The 21,128-nt window shown below is 27.0% G+C and overlaps 1 pseudogene; it reads right to left on the bottom strand.

The window, feature by feature from the left end:
- LOC117167943 overlaps positions 1–21,128 on the bottom strand; it is a 78,278-nt pseudogene that overhangs the window by 42,159 nt on the left and 14,991 nt on the right.

Here is a 21,128-nt window from a genome sequence, read left to right as displayed (position 1 = left end):
AAAAGGGTAAATTTTCACCAGAAAATAGAAGCTACATTTTGAAGACAACAATTATTTGTCAATTAAAGAATTTTATTCTCAACTAAACAATGATGAATCTTCATGCCAAAAAAGAAATATCTTATGAAATAGTGGTATGATCAAACCAAAAGATGAATTTTCCACAATACAAACCTTTAAAAAATTCATTAATTTTAATACAATGATGAATCTTCAAAAAAAAAATTAATTTTGAACCAAATACGTGAATTTTTTAACACAAAAGATTAATAAAACCAAAAATAGAAGGTAATAATGGTTAAATAAAAAGATCTTAATCGTTAAAATTCTGAATTTTACCAAAAAATTCGAATTTTCAAAGGAATTAATTTTCAACTAATATGATGAATCTTCCAAACAAAAGATGCGTCTTTTTTTAAAGAAAAATGTTCAACAGAATACAGGAATTTCAAACTAAACATGACTTCAACCAAAAAATAATTTAAATCTACAACAGCAATTACAGCAGCAATAAATAATTTGTTATAAGAAAAAGAAAACAGGTTTTTCCTTTATAGATAAGTTACCTTTATTCGTCAAAACACTTTACATTACAGTAGAAAAAAAAGGTTAAATCAAGAAAACATCTTTAAAATGATTTCGCAGAATCCAACGACCCCAGAGTCAAAAGGTTGACACTCTCTTGAATTTAATTTACAATTGCTAAATTGAATTTACGTGATGCCACGCACTTAAAATGTTAAGATTGGAAATTAGAGAAATATTCACTAAATTAAAGAACAATCTGAAGCCTGGAGATTCGAGATCGAGACTTTAGATATAAAGAATAGAAGAGGATAACGAAGAAAAACGCAGCGCCAGATTTTTTTCCTAGTAGACTAATACTTACATCAGGTACGCGGTTGCGATTTCCGCACCGAATAAGAATCGCTCGAAGCAAACCAAATGCCCTAATATCTGGACAAACAAACTGTACAAGGAATATCTTAGTTTCCCTTATTCTCTACGCGACTTTACATCTTTTTACTATTAGTCGATTAAAATACAAAATTCACTCATTCTAAATGTCTCGCCACTCACTCATGCACACTTAAAATTGCCTTTTAAAATAACGGGTATTTACTTAATTACTGCAGCAGACGATCGGAAAACTATTGTTACTGTTAGTTACTTCTACTAGTAATGTAACTCTGCAAGTGCGTTTAAACTAAGATGAATGGTATGTACAGTTGACGAGGTGTGCTTCGGGATCTAAAACATGGGATGACAAAAGACATATTATTGACGCGCGCGTTATCCACTATTCTCCAGTCTAGTCACGGTCATCATCATCTGGGCCATCGGCTGCGTTCTTCCTGTATGCGAACATCTCCTGAAATTCAAATCACGTCAATTTTACATCAACTCCTTTCTTCCTTCCTTTCTTTCTTTCCCCCTTCCTTCCTCCATTATTTTCCACAAATTATTATTATTATTATTATTATTATCATCAAACTCACCCTATCATATCTGTCTTTATCTTGCTCGGCCATCTCTGCGTATTTCGCTCTATCTTCGGCGCTGATGACGGCCCACTTTTTGCCCAAAGCTTTTGCAATGTCGCCCACCGTGAACGATGGATTTTTCGATTTCACCTGTGCACGCTCGTCTTTGCAGAACCAGAAAAATGCAGACCTACCAAATCAAAGAAACCCAAATTATCATTCACTTTCGAATATAATTTTTTTGTTTGTTTGAAATAATCAATCGCCATGTGACCAGTGGGTCACGTGGCCAGATTCGTACCTTGACGCCACCTTTTTTATTTCCCAACTTATTTTCACACGAAGCGCCACATCGAGTTGAAAATTTGGGATAATAAATAAGAAGCACTAAAAACGGTGGGTCCGGCCCTAAACTTTAATAATTATAAAAAAAGTTAAACAAAACTATTCACAACAAAAAACTTTTTTCATAATTATACAAAATTAAGACCAGATCTAAGAAATTTTTCTATATGTAAGATATCGTCCTAAAACTTCGAGAAATACAAAAGGCGACAGTAAATTAAGTTTATGTACGTTTTTTTTTTTTACATCTCAGACATTTTAAATATAAAAAGTTCTTAGGTTCAAAAAATGTCAAGGTTACAAAGAAAATATGCCAAAAAACGGTACCAGATTTAATTACATTACAAATATCTTTTAGCGTAACTTCTATTCAAACGAAGTACATAAAAGTAGATAATGGTCTTCTGATAGATTTTTCAAAGTTTCAGCCCAACATTTTATTCATAAAAAAAGTTCTTAAGTTTAAAAAAAATATTCAGTGAACTAATAGTGAAGTTGGTAATATATGTATTTGAGCGTGACCCATAGCTAATAAAAATAAAAACGTCTTTTTAAGAAGAGCAACTTCAAATTTGTTTTCAAATCCAACTCATGTTTACATGAAACGCCAGATCGAGTTGAAAATTTGGGAACTTAAATAACAAAGCACTAGGAAACGTTTGTACTGTCCTAAGTTTTTATAACAATAAAAATAACAAAAAATGTTTATAACTGTAACCATTTAGGACCAGACAAACGCTTCTTAGTGCTTCTTATTTATGTTCCCAAATTAAGCTTAAGATCACATTGTCTTAAGAATATATTTTTCACTGAAAAAACAAATTTTCCAATAAAAGAGTGTTTATATTTAGAGATTAAAATTGAAAGCGTTAAACTTGGAAAGTTTATTCAATTTAAGGACCTTGAAACCAGGCTCTAACTTTAAAATTGACTCCCAGTTAACTCTTCGAAATCAGACGAACAAATTTTCAAAAAGCTTTAAAATTAACAAAATGTCAAAAAATAAGGAAAACGTCTTTGAGGACACAAAAACTTTTATTTTAAAATGCTCTTGTATATCGTTTACGAACAAAATTCAATAATTCGCTATTATGAAAAAACTCGCACAAGACGTCTTCCATATGAATGTACAAATTAAACAAAAAAATTGACAAAAATTACAGGGTGTTTTTCTTTTTTTTGAGAAAATATAATTTTAATATTTTCAGTTGAAACACAGCGATTTAGTTAATTTGAATTAAACTACGCACACTTTCGATTGAAAAATGAACTAAAATTAACCAAGATGTAAATTCTAGTATTTATGGAATAAAATGAGGCATTTTAAATTCGAGGATTAGGGCCAGTTCCCAACGTCCTCAAAGCATCCAAATCTAAATATATTTTAAATAGCGATAATAACTCGGCAGCTATAAAATTAATAAAGCTTTAAAAAAATAAAAAATAATTAATAAAAGATATTATGAATTTTGGAAAATGGTTCAAAATATTTAGCGGCATTTATTTTTATTGAATAATGCAATTTGAATGTATAATGTAACTAAGAACAGGGCTTTATATATCTAGTTCAGAAATAATTAATAAAAATGCTTTAATTAAACAAACAAAGCCTCAAGTGGGTTGACAGACGTGTCATTATCAGTTTCAATACATTTTTCAAAATTTCAGAGAAATATATTCAATTTTCGAATTATAAAGCCACGAGGTATAATTACAAGTAATGATGGGTCACGCGACAGACTGTCACCTGTACTTGCAGTATAAATTCAAAAAGTTTTGACCTAATTTTCCACTTCCAATATGGCCGACTGATCAGCTGAGAAAAATGGAGGGAAAACTATGATAAAACACGCATCGAACTAAACCTAATTTTTGTAATCTCTCAAAGCAAAATTTCGTATAATGATATTTTAATAAGTTTTTTCTTTCTGAAGAAGTATTTAATAAGATATAAAAATTGACATTAAAAAAAATTACTAACTTTATCATTTCATTAAATAGTTTGATTAAAAAAAAAAAAAAAAACAAACAACAATTTCTAAATAGAAGGGTAATGAGAAATTGTTATTAAAAAAATATGTGAAAAATCAAGTTTAGTCGTAACTCCAAAATATGAAGTATCATTGTTTTGATGTTTTCCCTCCAGATAACGACGCCATGTTGAATTGACGTCAGAATTGAAAATGCCTACTAGTTGAAAAAAAAGTTCTAAGTCAAGTTTCACCATTTTCCAAAGATTAAATGCATTCAAATTGTAAAGAACCTAATTTGAACGTTTTTCGACTTATAGACACTCAGTCCATTGCTGTCAAAGTTGAAAATGCCAAAGTGTCATTGAAAATTCCATCTTCCAAATTGTAACTTCATTTTGGTTTATATGAAATTGTGAACAATGAATAATTATTATTTATAAATCAAGTTAATAATATTTGAAAAAAAATACGAACAATCCCTAGAACTGCAGAAATTCGGCACTCCCGTTAAACAATTTCCACACAAGAAATTATTTTCTAAAATTTTCATGGAATTACATAATACATAAATAGATATAAAAGATTAATCTGCAGACATTTACATAATTGACAGCAGAAATCTTCTGGAAACAAGTAATCCGCCATGCAGCAAGCGTCAACGATTCTCTAATGCGTTAATGCATGACGGGTTGCATACTTCCGGTAAGCCCTGCTGGCGGAAATCCAATTTTACAAAGAAAAAAACCTCAAGTTAAAAAAAACCTAAATACAAAAAAGTTAAATTAATCTAATATTGTTATCACTGTTCAAAAATCTAAAAAAAATAATACCAATATTTTTAACTCCAAAAATAGATGGAAAGTTTTACAAGTCTGGAAACATGTACTTACAAAGGTCGTTTTGGCGCGTTTGGGTCCTTGACGCGTTTCTTACCAGCGCCCCTACTCCTCTTTTCCGTTGCTGCTTTCGGCATTTTGATAGAAATTCCTGGTATTCTCCAGAAAAAAGGGCACTTTGAACAAAGAAAGTAAAGCTCGCTATAATAAAAATGCTTCGAAATCGATGCTAGAGGTCAGATGCGACATGCGACGCGTAGAGAAAGACGCGATGCTTAAAACAAAAATGTGATGCTCAGAAACAGAAAAAATGACTTATTTCTTTCAAATTACTATTTTTTTCACTTTCTGACGATATTTTGATGAGAGATTTCAGTCTGAAAAAGTTTCGATCAAGTATGGAGAGAATTTCACAAAGTTTAACTGGAATCTCGCCATTTTCTGCTAATTGGACTCTTATGGTTTCTTGTTTACAGTTTTCCACGCAAGCTTGAGAAATACGTAATTTTTCGCAAAAATTTTGATAATATTATGAGAACCACATATAACTTATGCAACTCAGCTTCAATATTCACGAAAAAATGATTAAATTATATTTTTTGAAGCGTAAAATCGAAAAATTTGTAAAATGTAGATCATGGCTGAACAACCTAACCTCGAAAATGACAATTCCCGAAAAAACGGCTTGGGCGTCGATACTAAATGTTTTCCGAATATCATAGATATTTATATGTAAAATAAGAATGAAATAGTGTTGAATGTAAGAATATTGGCACTGAAGAACAATACTTTGACGAGAACTGTGAAAAAACTTACCGTTAAAACCGGTGGCGAAGCTTTGCGTTTGAGTTCACGAGACAACAACCCAACCTTAACTGTGGTGTACTGCAGCAACGGCAGCAGATTGTCACGTGACGTGTACAGTGGAGTTGCAGTAACGGACCTTCTTGTATTTTCTAGTTTATAATTTCTAATTAACAAATATTATAAGTTTTTGAATTTATTTTTGCGACAAAAGCTTTGAGTGTTATCACTGTATAAAGGAATTATTTGAATTTTGACTGAAAATATTTCTTAAGGCTTATATTTAGGCCTTCAAGTAGAAAGGGCCCAATCTTTATGCATTTCGTACCTGGCCAGATCGAACGAATGGACGAATCATATTTCGAATGCGCACGCTTCTGTTTAAAATTTAAGTAAATGTTCGATTAATATTTAGAAAATAGTGCTATAAATAAATATATTGTAAATTATTTATTTATACATTTTATTTGATTTTTTTCCAAGAATAATTGATAAAATAGAAAGTGTATTCAGAAAATAGGTTTTAAAATATTGAAGAGATTAGTTTCCTTTGTACTGTGACGGTTAGAATTCGGAAATATGGTCAAATCAGTAGCGTCCGTTTTCGATGCTTACAATCTGGTATTGATTTTTTGTTGAAATTAGATAACGACGATAATACGGTGAAGAAAATTACATAAAATAATTATTTTTGTATTTATAAATTATTTTCTTGCATTGCTTTTTCTAAAAAATGAGATTTTTACACAAAACGGAAGCGAAAAACAGTTCCCGCCATTTTAAAACACCATTCCATATTTGGTGAGAACAGGTGACAATGCGCATCCGGAACATTGTGTTTTCAAAATATTTTGATTATTAGAAAGTTTCAATCTGAAATTTAACAGAATCATGAGGAAATAATAATAATAATGTTAATAACAAAAAATTATTATTGTTTAAATTATTATTTGTTTATATTTATCATTAACTAATTATTTCTATTTTAAACAAAAACCAATTTTTTTAAATTAAAATATTCTTTTTGATAGTTTACTACAGACAAAATACGTCAGAAAAATAATTTTTAATCTTTAGCAGGCATAAATAATAGTTATTTATATAAATTTTCAAAATTGGACCATTTTAATTTTTTTTTTAATTTTAATAAAAATGTATTTCTATTATTTTTTTATTTAGTGAGCAACAATTACTTGTATATTTCTAGATATTAAAATTCTAAATTTGTTAAAATTAAACTACTTGAAATCGATACCTTTAGAATTTAACAGTTTGAAATTGGAATCTAAAATTAGAAATGTTCAAAATTCAACAATTTTAACTTTGTAGTAGGAAATATTCTATTTTCATAAACTACATAGTACAAGACAAACACAGTTTTCTCTGTTTTTCCTTTTCTCTGTAAATATTGATTTTCCTTCAAGACCTTCCACAGGCAGCACAAAATTTAAATATCTTATGAACTTAACGAAAATTCTGAGGCTTTTATAATTTACATTTTTAATTTAAAACTGCTAACAATTTTCAATATAATGAAAGATATTAATAATCTGAATTTTGCACACATTCAGGCGAACAATTTTTGTCAAGTCCTTTACTATTATTTGTTCCTATTTAATATTGAACATTTTCTTGTTTTTAATACAAAATGTCACATATATCGCATATTTACTAAATTTACAAGAAAATTAGTTTATAACAAAATTTAGAATAGAAGGTATTGATTAAAATCGTCTCTCAATCAGCTATATATTTTCTAGTATTTCGAAACTATATTTTTTTCTAGAATTTTAAGACAAAAAAATAACTTTAAAAAAAACTTATTTAAAAAATATATAATAATGATAATGTCATTTAGATTTTTCAAATATTAGGAAACGCTTTTTCCCATAGACCTGAATTCGTTTCTTTATATATTCAAAATTGTTATCTATTTTTATATTTTAAGTCTAAGTTGAAAAAAATAAATAAATTTCTTGCACCGACTCCATTTATTTAAGATATTTTCTACTTGACAGTTTAACTTTTTTCAAAAATAAGGGTACTGATCAAAAATCATCGCTTAAACGGCTATATTTCCTAATATTACTTAACAGTCATTGTCTTTTTAAAAATGAGAAAATAAGGGTATTAATTAAAAATAGTTTTTCAATCGACTATATTTACAAATATTTAACAAAAAATTCTACAATTTAGTAAAAAATGTCAAGCAAAGTGAATAGTTTCTTTACATGACTTACTTTAATTACATTCTTTAATAATAAATTTCTTACTCTTTAATTTGGGGAAAGAAATGTTTAAGTGCTTTATTTGGTGAAAATTAAGAACTAAATTAGTAATATTAATATTTTAAATATTACAATGATCTCCAGTCCAGTTCTTTAATCTCAAATGAAAAAAGGCGAAACAGTTGACAAATTTATGTGTGCAACGCTTCTAACAAGCAAATTTTCGAATAGCATAAAAAATGTACTTAATAAAATCGTTTCTTTATAGTCAAAACGGTTATCTATTTATATATTTTAAGTTAAAATTGAAAAAATTAATACATTTTTTGTATCGATCCTATTTATTTCAGGTACTTTTCTACTAGCCACTTTTTACCCTTTTTAAAATGAGAAATAGTGGTATCGATGAAAAATAGTCTCTCAATCGGCTATATTTCGTAATATTAAACAAAAATCTACAATTTAGTGAAAAATATAAAACTAACGGAATAGGTTCACTGCTTGATTTACAATAATTACATTTTTCAATGAAGAATTACTTCGTCTTTATATTGTTGAAGGAAAATGTTGTTTAAATTCTTTATTTGGGAGAAAATAAAATAATAAAATATTAATATTTAAATATTACAAAGTCTTGATTTGTTGAATCCGAAATGAAAAATATCGAAACAGTTGACAGATTGGTTTGTGCCGCGCTGCTACCAAGCACATTAAAAAAAATGTACAATTTAAGGATATACACTACGTAAAATCAATCTCAAAATTGCCTATCTTTAAAAAGATTTATAAAATCTGCAAAAAAATATCTATTATTAATTTCGGTTAATCTTGATGGAGGCTTTTAAGCAAACATCAGAAAAAAATAATTCAGGTTAAAAATTTTTATTTAACAGTAGTTATTAAAGCTTTGGTTTTTCCTTTCTCCTCAGGGAAAAATTAAAAATTTTATTTAATCCTAATGACCAGAGTTAAATAAACAATTTTAACCTAAATTATTATTTTTCTGAAGTGTGCTTAAAAGCCTTTATGAAGATTTATAGAAATTAATAATAGGTCTTTTGTATAAATCATTTCAAATATAGGCAACTTTTAAAATTGATTGTAAAATAGTGCTGGAAATATGAAGCATTACAAAAATCTACAATTTAATGACTAATATGAAACGTAAAGAATAGGCTCACTGCATGATTTACAACAATTGAATTTTTCAATAATAAATTAGCTCTTCTTTACATTATTGGAAGAAAACTATATTTTCGAAAAAATGAAAAAATAAATTAGTAATATATTAAATATTTCGAAGGTCATGAGTTGTTGCATCTCAGATGAAAAAAGTAGAAACCGTTGACACAGTTCGTTGTGCGGCGCTTCTACCAAGACAATTTTATAATAAAATAAAATAACACATTTCACAGAAATTCCTTTTCTTATAGTAAAAATGGTTATTTATTTTTATGTCTTAAGTTAAAATTTGAAAATAGTTTTTTTTCCAACGAATCTATTTATTTCGGATTGTTATCTGCGTGAAAATTGATGCTTTGAAAAAAAAAAAAAAGAAAACAGAAAATAAATGGGACGTTTTCTGGCTCAAGAATCCGTTGGCTTAGAAAATCCTGGAAAAGCGTTAGCTATATAGCATATTCTATTCTATTGAACGTATAGCATCAGGCTGAAGTCTAAACTGCTGAAGCCGTGACAACGGGAGGGCTGCTACCTACTACCCGTACACATAATGTGGCAGGATTCTTTCCCTCCTACAAAACTATACCTGAAAATAAAATTTCTACGTATACACTATATGCAGCTGTTAAAAATATTAGACTGGAGATTCAATAACATTACATGAAATTAGTTATGATGCATTTAATTACTCAATTAAAATGCCAATTAAATAATTATTTTAATTAATTTGCTAATATTAATTAATTAAACTACTTTTCCATATTTTAATATTCCAAATTCAAATGGAATTTTCGAATAGAAATTTATTAAATTTCCGAGAAAAATGTCCTGCAGTAAATGAAATTTTATTCACATTTGCAGTTATTCAAGTTTTTTTTTTTTAATAAACTAACATTTGAACAGAAAAATATATAAAGAAAATTATTTCCTCCATCTTTAAATAAAAAAAAAATATTTTGAAAAACTTAGCATGGAAACGGTTAAAAAAAAAGAAACCCCTATTTTTTTGTTTGCTCATAAACTTTATCATGGCCTATTTAATTAATAAAAAAAATCTCAAAGCTGCCACATTCCTGTAGTAATATGTAGTATTTTTTTCATAAGAATAAGAAAATATGCGAGAAAAAAACTAAAAATGACATTTTTGACGCGAGTTGGATGAGAACCCCTGGCCCCTGTATTGGGTTGTACAATGTCTGCTCGTAAAATTCTAGGATAATTTAATTTCGCTTATTCTCAGACCCTACACTTAGGTCTTAAATTCTTAGCAAAGAGCAGAGGACGAGGTGCTGGCAAAATAAATTTGGGTGCTGGTATACCTGTACTTCAAAATCCAGTAATTTAAATTACTCTAAAAGTCAAAGTAAATTCTAAACAGGAAAAATTACCCCAACCTGCTTTTACCAGTAGAAACTAGAAATCATACCAGAATAATATATCGATAAACTTGTGCTACAAAAAATGCAATAAAACTAATTTTGTAGGAAGGTCTATTTTATTAACCAGCAGGAGTTGCAGGACCAGATTTTCGTAGCCAAAGTATATTCATTAAAATTTATTTCTTAAAATATATAGATAAAAAATATTCTAAAGAAAAATGGCAAAGAAAATGTGTGACGATCTTTTACCGACTCTGCGGATTATGTTCTAGTAAATAAAATGATTTAATAAAGTAATAACCCGTATACAAAATTCTGCACGCAAGTTCATACTTTTCTTTTTTAAATAAACCCGAGAAATATCAACAATATTAAATAATAATTAGAGATGTTCTAGTAATTCAAAATAGTACCAGAAAAAATGGGTCGCTAGACGCCCTTATAACATGTTTATTATTTATTCTTGTCTTATTTTTATTACTATATTATTTTTCTTATTCTATTCTTCCGTTCAAAGGAAATTTCTTTGATTAAAAGAAAAATATTCGTCGGCTCTCAGTCAATGAAAAATTTCTTTCAAGCACTACCATTTACATTACCTTGATATACTTGTTTCGTTAGTCGTTCATCTGTCATTCTCTAAACATGCTTAAACCATCTTAAGCATTTTGTTTCATATACTTCAACTAGTATCTTATCCTCACCGTATTCTTATAAATGAAAAATTTATTTTTAATAAATGGTTTCTTTAATTTAAAACAAATATTTTTCGGAGTGATTCTGGAATTCTGAATTTTCAAATTTTAAAATCATGAAATTTTGAACTATTTTTTGAGATAAGTCGTTTTTAATAATTTTGGAATTGAAAACTACAAAGATGCAATTTTGATTTTTTTTCCTTTTTTTTTTTTGTAATGGTTAAATTTTATATAGTGGCAATAAAACCTCTTCAATTTTAAAGATTTGCATTTCAAGACTATTCAATAATTAACACTTCTAGTAGAAAATTATGCAATTTTGAATGATTTCTTTTAAATAGTTCATTTTTCAAGATATAACATTTAAAATTATTCAATTTTAAAGACTTACAATTTAAAATTCTTCAAGTTCAAACATTTACAAATAAAAGTTCTTCAATCTGGATTATCTAAATTTTCCAAATGAAATACACTTCAAACGTAAATCAATAAAATTACGTTCTCTTTCACGGTAAAACTGAAAAATTTGCATACTTTTTATTCTTAATTATTATAATGAAAATCTTTGATTTTAAAGATTTAAAATTGAAAGTTCTACAATTTTAAAGAGTTACAATTTAAAATTCTTGAATTTGCAAAATACAGAATTGAAAATTATTCAAGATTAATATTTTAAAGGTAAGTCATTTTTAATTAGAAAATTTTTTTTTAAGCATTTAATTTTGATGATTTAAAATTGAAGCTTTATTAAATTGGAATACAGTTTAAAATTAGTTTCGAACGTTATTTGGAATATGTAATTAAATTTCTAAGATTTACAATGAAAAATTCTTAAATTTTGAATATATTTACAATTAAATACTCTTTAATATTTAATATGCACAAGAAAAATGATGCAACTTTTTAACGCTTTTTTATATATAATTTTTGAAGATTTAAAATTTAAAAAATTAAATTTAAAAGATTTTAAATTTAAATTTATTCAATTTTATACATTCTCAATTTAATATTCGTCAAGTTTAAAGATTTCTAAATTAAAATTCTTAAATTTGGATGGTTTTTAAGATCAAAAGTCAAGAGTTTTAAATTCTAAATCTTAGAAATGAAAGATAATTTAAATATAAATCATCAGAATTACAGAATTTCTAATCGTGAAGCATAACACTTTCATTATTTTTAATGGAAAATTTTCAAAATTAAATACTCTTTAATTTTAAACATATACATTTTAAAGTTATACAATTTTTAAGATTATTATTGAAAGTTCTTGAATTTTTTTAAATATAGAATAGCAAATTATTTAATTCTCAAGATGTATATTTTAAAGGTATATAATTGTTAATGTTTTTTTTAATGGTTCAATTTTGAAGATTACAATTGAAGATTCATTAAGTTTGAATATTTATAGTTTCAAATGACATATCAATTTTTTAAAAATAATTATAAAAACTTTTCTTGTTACGATAATGGTATCACTGGGAAGGGACATATCAATGTCAAGAGAAAAATAAACATTAACTAAAAAATAATTATCATCTTAACCGTTTTGAAATTTGATATTACAAAAAGTTGGGACCTTTCTTCAATATCGATAAAGGAAACTTATGACATTAAAAGTTCAAAGAAGGATTAAAAAAAGAATAAAAAAACTTTAAGTTTTTTAATTCGTTAAAGAAAATACACGAAATACCTACAAAAATTAGACACCATTTTACTGCAGCGAAAGATAAAGCTTTCATCGCACAGAAAATATTTTGCAATCACGCGGTCAAGGCTGACCGCACAATTTTCTTACCCGCTAGCTTATCTACTTTGTCTGCTATACAGGCAGATTACTTGTTACGGACAATTTAGTTGAAATTGTAATCATTTTTAGAGAAAAATTTAAGTATAAGTGTTAAAATCATTTCTACATTATATTACGAATTATATTTTCAATTCGAGTGGTGTAAATGGATTAAAAAAACTGGAAAAATACTCATTTTAAAATATTCAGACGCGAGAATAAGGAAATTTATTGTTTTCATAGACTAGTACAAGACAAACACAGTTTTATTTTTTATTTTTCCTTTTCTCTGGAAATGTTGATTTTTCTTCAAGACGTTCCACATGCTGCAAACATTTTAAATATCTTATGAACTTTACAAAAATACTGAAAATGTAACTAAAACTTTAATAAATTTCAATTCAAAAAGCATGAATTTAAACAAAAATTCTTTAATTACTAATTTTATGCACTAAAAATGGCCGATTTCAAATATAAAATTAAAAATGCTGACTTCTGGATATTATTAAGTCTAAAAAAATAAATTGAAGTAAATTTTTAATAACTTACGAATAAAAGGAGGACACACAGAAGGAGGGACAGATCCAGTTGTTGGAACTGTAAAATTACAATAAAACAGTTTGTAACTAGATTGATCAAATCAACAAAAAGGGGCCTTTGATAATTGCAAAGAATTTGAAAAAAGAAACCCAAGGATATTTAACAAAAAAATTACTTGAGGTCATAATTTTATTTACAATTCTATTCGTTACGTTTTCAATTGATATTATTCAGGAAAATGTTTGATTCACAAATCGAATCATTAAGAATAATTGAACGCATAATGCCTGAATTAAATAATTTCCATTTAAACGTAAGGATTAGAACTATAAATAATCTTTGAAGGAATAGAATGCGCTATCGTTAATTAAAATTAAACGCAAAATACGATTTTGTTAAAATAATGGCTGCATTTTATTCTTAAATATTTATGCTCAGGTTCCTTTTCTAAACTTTTCCGCCCTAAAAAATGGTGCCTATACCTAGAACATTCTTAACGAATTAAATCTCAAATTGCAACATTTTTATATAGAATCACTCACTTCGACACGAATCAGGAGGACATGCTGGTGAACAAGGTGGAAGAGGCACAAGAGTTCCTGGTGAAATGTAGCTGAAAAATAATAATAATAATAATTTTAATTAAACAAAGCAAGAACAAACCAACATCATTTTTACATTCGTTTTTTTACCTGTGACCTCCCCCCCCCCACACATTTAAACTTAAATTTATTCAAAATCGCTAAATTTGTTTATAATACACATTTATTTGATAGTCTTAAGGTTTAATATTTTGAAAACAATTTATAATTGATGTCATACCTTAAATTGTATGTTGTATTATCTTCTAAAGGTGTCGCAGGTGGATGATAAGAGTTTTTACTGGCCCATGGTTTATCAACTTGGTCAGCAGATTCCACAGGTTGATAACTAAGACGCATTGTCGTCTCAGCATCTAATGGCACTTCAGATGGTTGATATATTCTAACTGGCTTATAAGATTTATTTGGTACCAGTGATTTCAAATTATTCGGTATAAATGACAATCTATTTGTCGTGCAACCTACAAAAAAATTATTAATCAAATTTTTATTCCCCAACATTATAATTATAAAAAATTAAAAAATTTATCAATACCAAATCTTTTTGTAATTTTGGATTGAAAACTTTCTAAATTAAGGTATTTTAAATGAGACAAAATGTTGAAAAAAGAACAATTTCAAATGGAATGAAAAGGAATTGAACGTGTACCATCTTTAAATAAAAGCATCTGAAACTAAATAATGTTAAATCAGAAACTCTAAAAATTGACAAATTTCAGACTAAAATTTTGAAAATCGGGCATTTTTTGTAGAAAGTGAGTGCCACATTTTTAATTCAGAGCTTTCAAAATTAAACAATTTTAGTTTGAATTAAAGAATCAGAAAATTTAGAGATTTCAGATTAAAATCTCGAAAATGTGACAACTTCAAAATGTGTAAAATAGAATCATTTCAGATCAGCATTTTGAATAAAGATCATTCAAAATTCAAACTAATTGAAATTTTATTGTTTTTAATTATAACCATTAATAATTAAATAATCAAACATTTAAAAAATTTTAATTTTGAAGATTTTAAAATTTTACTTTTTGAAAATAAAAACTAAATTGAATGTTCCAAAGTCAAAGCTTCTGAAATTATAGATTTCAAAAAATAAATTTACTGTGATATTCAGCATTTAAAATAAAAAAATGCAATTTGAAACCTTTAAAATCGAATCATTAAAAAAAATGTACAAAATAAATTAATATAATTTTAAAAGGAAAACATTAAAAACGAAAAGTTTCCAATATGGAACGTTGAAAGTTAAACGAATCCGAAATGCATTTGAAACTGAAATATGGTCTAATTACTAATAATTATGATATTAAAACTTTAATCAAACCCTTAAAAATTTCAATGATTAAAAAAAAATTATTTTGATTGCCAAATTAAAATTGATGAAAGGGAAAAATAGAAATTTCAGCGTTCAACATAAATATTCAAAACTCTAAAATTGTAAACGTTCAAAATTAAGAATATATTCAATAACTGATTATTTATTACTATATTTATAATAATATTTATTATTATAATTATCAATTTTAAATAATTATATTGTTATCTATTTTTATTCTAAACAATGCAATGTTTTACATTTTAATTTTTAATACATTATTTAGAATTAATATTGATTCGTAAAATCGTCATCTAAACATCACACAATATTTGAAGATAATACATTAACAATTTTGAAAAAATAATACAAAACTCGAACGCTATGATTCCAATTTTTTAATCTGCACAATTCTAAGCCTTTCAATATAAACTGTTTATTTTTTAAAGTTGAGTTTGAAATTTTCAATACGTTCAAACATATTCAAACAAAAAGTTATTCAATTTTCAGTTCCTAGTTCTAAAATATTCTCAATTTTAAGACTTGAATTTGAAGTAATTATTTTCTCGTTTGTTTATTGCTTGGAATATATTCTGGAGGCATTTAATAAAAAATTATTTAATTACAAATCGTTTAAATTAATTACTGTGCAACTATTAAGTGTTTCAATGTGATATCCAACGATTTCGAAAAATGTATAAAATCAAACAATTTTGTACGCTTAAAATTGAAACCCAACAATTTAAAACATAAAAAAATATATATACAACTGGCCATCAAGGCATTCAATGTGAAATGTTGCAATTTTGAAAGATTTAATAGTGAAATTGTCCTGAAAGTTTTAATATTTATCAATTTGAAACAACAACATTGTGAAGCTTGAAATTGAAAAACTCTAAAAATAAAGACATTTCAAATCAAATATTTTCTAATTTAAGCATTTGAAGCAAAAGACTTTAGTTTTAAGGCCTCAAAAATTAAACTGTTTTAAAAATTGGTCATGAAACTAAGTAATTGAAAATTAATCATATTAAAATTTTATTAGATGTCAAACTGACGTATACTAATAAACTGTCACATTGACAGCATAGAAAAAGTCGCGAGACTTCAAAGAATGAATGAATGGTAGCTTATTATATATGACAATAATATTAATATCAAAATATTTATCGAAGATACTCTGTTAAGCATGAAATTAGACATATAATTAAACACCTACTTGTTGAAGATTTTCAAGAACTTTTATTGTCAGTAAAAAACTACCATATATAAAAAGATCAAAGAAAATATGCCAAAGAAAAGGAAGTGATTAATTAATATTTCTTGTCAAGAAGGAAGGATTCTCAGTTTGATTTTGAAAGAGAAAAGGATTGATGCGAGATGAATAATTAAGCAAAACTTGCATCGCGAAGATGAACAATGTTATGTGGGAGCCAGAGAATTTTCTCAACATTACGAAATAGATTCTGTGAAAATCTATTTGAATATTATTGCAGGATTTCTGTTGAGGTGTAATTTAATAAATACCAAATCTTAACCTGTATTCACAGGGTGGCCGTTTTAATCGCAGAAAAAATCCCGGATTTTTCCCGGTTCTAAAACACTTTCCACATTGTAATTTAAAGATTCGAACTCTTGAAGGTGAAATTTTTTCCTTTTGAAGTTACAAAAATTGAACTGCAAATTAAAATACTTAAAAGTGGAATTCTTTTGCATTCTAAGCTTTTAAAATTAAAGCTTATACATTTTTTGATTCAAAATCTCACTAATTTACACGTATAAAATGGAAGCTAATAACAACACTTTTCAGTTGAACAATTTTTCATGATTCGAACTTTTCCATTAAAATCTTCCAGAATATTTTTTTACAATTTTGGAAATCTTTTGAATTCTATTTAAATATCTCTTCAAACCAATAAAAAAAATTCTAAATTTTCCTAAAAATCTTAATAAAATTGGTTTACTCTGTTGAAACCTTTCAAAATGCTTAAAAATCTTCAAAATTTGTTGTTTTATATTTTCAGAAATTTACTTTTTGTTTTAAATTATTCAAATATTTTCATGTTTAAAATGATTTTTTAATCTTTTGAAAACGTCCAAATATCTCTTAAAATTACTCGAATTTTTAATAAATTAATCAATTTTTATTTTTGATGTATTAATCGAAATACATATATTTGTTTCTAAATCTTTTTAAATGTCATGTTAAAATTAATCTTTCAAAATAAAAAATCATGAAAATTTTTTTTAGGAAAACTAAAATTAAAACAAAAATGTCAATTCCTTCAAAAATCCATAGAATGTGTACAAATTCATTTTCGAAATCTTCAAAAATATATATTTTAATTAGACTTAAAAAAAAAACTTTTCATGTTCTAAATTAAGTTTGAATTTTGTTAAAACTTCTATATATAATCTTCAACGAACACATTTTTTAAAATTAATTATTTATTTTTAATTTTTATTTAGTTATAGAAATTTCATTTTGATTTGAAATATTTTCAAATATATATCTTAACTTTAATTTTAAAAAAATCATTAAACAAATTTCCCAGGAAATAAAGAACTAAAATTTATAACTTTTATAATAAAAGATTTTATAATTATACACTGTTTCATAATTGAAAAGGTTAGCAATTAAACTTGAAATTAAAAATGTTGAAATGAAACACCACCACAGTGTGCACCTCCCACCACGGTCCCTGTACGGTCTTGCCAAAATCAGTGGTTGACCAATTAAAAAAGGCCCGAAGAGCGGGAAACCCCTCGTTAGTTTAAATTGAGTATTTTAGCATGACGTCATGGGAATGCATAAAAGTCTTTGTAGAAAATATTCTAAACATAAAAGTAAAGCATAAATGTACGATTAGCAATATTTGTCAAGTGTAGAATGTAATTTCTCAGTTATATTTCATTCTTTTGTCGATTGACGACCTTTCAGTTTCAAGAAATAAAATAAAATAGCAAAAACTGAAGTTTAGTGTATCAGATCGATTTGATCAGAATCGGGTACTCTAACCTTGATTTTCACACCTTTAACTCACTTTTATGTTTACAATTTTTTTCAGAAACGCGTATGCAGTCCCATGTCAAGATGTGTCAATTATGCTAACCTACCTGGCATTTTCAACTAGCCTAGCATGACCGTGACGCTCATGATACAAAAGTCACTATTCCTCGAAATATTTGAGTCGTTTTATGATTCTATCATTTTTATTTTTACTTGGACAATTGTACTATACAAAGGAAATTTTATATTTGTCACGTCTTATGTCAACAAAAAAATACTTGAAAAACACTGACATGCATGATGCGCAAATGCGTACACATGCTTACAGTGCGCGCATCATTACAAGGCCGGGGCAGCCAATGAACATCACTTGACAAAAATCACTCGACGACTCGCGGTAGAGGTGGGGGTCCCCCCAACCTTAAAATCCGCAAATGCTTAGGTTTCGCATCCATCGAAATGCGCAAGAATTCACTGTATTTATTTGCTAAATTATTAAGTACTGTGAAAAGTAACTAATGAAAAATGGTTATTATTACACCATTAGGCCATTTCCCTTTCGGGGTAGGCGTGACTCACTCGGTAAGGAAAGGAGTAGTGTGTAGAAGGGATAGAGAATTTTCAGATTGATCCAGAATTCTCGTGTTATTTATGTAAATAACACGTTCGTTTCGCAACACTGCTCCGACCCAGGTTGCTGATCAATCTCTCTAGTAATCACCCCAAGTGAAGATCCTCACAAAGTCGTTATGTAAGGTTCCCCACTTGGGTCTATTAGTGGCCAAGGTCTTTTGTTTCAGGCGTCATTCACTCTACTGACACTCTTTTTATTAACGATTTGCCGCCACACTTTTCTGTCATGACATACTTCTCTAGATTCTTTTAAGTCCATGCATTTTTTCATGCAGACTCTCGTGTTTCTGTGACTTCTTATGTCTCTTCTAACTATAGTCTCATTCACACATTCTAACCATTGGTAATTATTTATAATTGATTACAAACATTTTGAACTACCTTTTAAATAGGTTTGAAACTAAAATTCAGATTTGATTTAAAAAATGTTAATTCTAATGTTTTCAAATCTTAGAAAATTAAGAAAAATAGATAGGAATTTAAATGAAATTGTAAAATTATTACTAACCATCAGTTTAATGTACACTATTATATGTCATTCCAAGCTTTAATTAATCTAGAAATATTGTTGACCCCCAGAAGCGAACTGAAGAAAACCAATTAAAAGTAATTATCAACTCCTTAATATAAATTAAAGAATTAAATACAAAGGTTGAAATATAAAAGAATATTTTCATTTAGAAGTTAATTAGAATTCTAATTCAGCAAAAGAAGTAACGTAATATTCTTTATTTAGACAAAATTTATAACCTGTATTACTCACGAGTCATTGACTTTAAAAATGAAATAGAATTTTAGAATTGCATTTCTCGCATGTGGGTTAATGATCAGATTATCTAAGAGTATATCAAATCTGAGCAACGCAAAAGTGAGCAATGCAAAAGTGAGCAATCCGGAGGCAATGATCTTTAGCTGCAAAATGCAAGACGTAAAAAGTTATCTTAAATGCGATTGCGGGTAAGCATGAGCGGAGAGAGGAGTTGAAAATCATCTGAATTTACTTCTTTTATATATATATGTAGATAAATCATATTTATCTAAGTAGAAATCCTAGCCATTTTTATCACAAAGTGCATAGAAGAAGTGGAGAATTCAAAAAAACGCACGCTTACATTCGAGAGGTAGTGGCGAAAACGTGAGATTGTCCTCGGGTCGAAAACCAGAGCCGGGAACATCATATTTCCATATATAATCGTGCTTTTGTGTCGTCACGGCTTGCATTGGTCCTCTGCCAAGCAAATCTCGAGTACATGGTACCATTGGTGGTTCCTGTTTTACGCACCAGTTGCCTAAGTAGCTCAACTAAAAAAAAAGAGAAAAAATAATGAGAATTAACTTCAATTAAGGAACATTAATATCGCTTTTACACTTCAGGTGAAAAATAAGTTTTAATAAAAAAATAACCTTTTATTTTTAAGTTTATTTATTTGAAGTTTATAATAATATAATTTTCCTAAGATTCTTCAAAAAAAAAAAAAAAAAAAAATATATATATATATATAGGCTTAAAAAGATTCTCAACTAATTTAAAACTTGAAAAGATTGCTGGAACTGATTTTGAGAGAATATATAAAAATATATTTTTTTAATTGCAGAAGATTTCCAAAATCGTTAAATCAGGAACTGGAATATTTGTAGGCAATTTCTGTAGTTTTAAAAAAGATTTCCCAAATGTTATGAGTTATTAGAGCCAGTTAAAAAAATAATTAGGAATATAAGAATTTTTCAAGAGATTACAAAAGTTTTGAAACTGAAAAATTTCCGAAAATTTATCTTTCAATTTTGTTCCAAATTTCTACTAGTCCTAAATATCTTTTAAACTGACCCGATTTTCTTAGAATGTCGTGAAATCTGTAAAATAAAAAAATGAAATTCTTTTTCGGCATATTCGAAATCTTCTCAGAAATATTAAGAAAATTATATTTATATAACCTTAAAAACAAATGAAAAAATAATCTGAAAAAAGAAATAGTTATTCAAAATTTTTATTTTATGCTCGAAATTATTTATTGTTTCAAATAATAATTTGGGTGAAAATATTGTTCTTTTTTTAGTGGAACTTTTTGGTTGGTATGTCAACTATTTTGTTGAAAATTCGTATTTTTTTGTTAAACATGCAACTGGTTTAAAACTAACCATTTTGGTCAAAAGTTCACCTACTTTGTTAAAAGTACATTTTTATTTATTAATATATGTTATTTATTATATATTAATATTTTTCTTATTTTAATTAAAAAACAATTGAATTCATCCCAAAAAAATAAATTTTTAACAAAATAGATGAATCCTCATTAAAAAAAATTAGTTGTTATC

The sequence above is a fragment of the Belonocnema kinseyi genome, chromosome 2 (assembly GCF_010883055.1).
Source record: "Belonocnema kinseyi isolate 2016_QV_RU_SX_M_011 chromosome 2, B_treatae_v1, whole genome shotgun sequence".
In the NCBI taxonomy this organism is placed as follows: domain Eukaryota; kingdom Metazoa; phylum Arthropoda; class Insecta; order Hymenoptera; family Cynipidae; genus Belonocnema; species Belonocnema kinseyi.
This window is presented reverse-complemented; position numbering and strand designations above follow the sequence as displayed.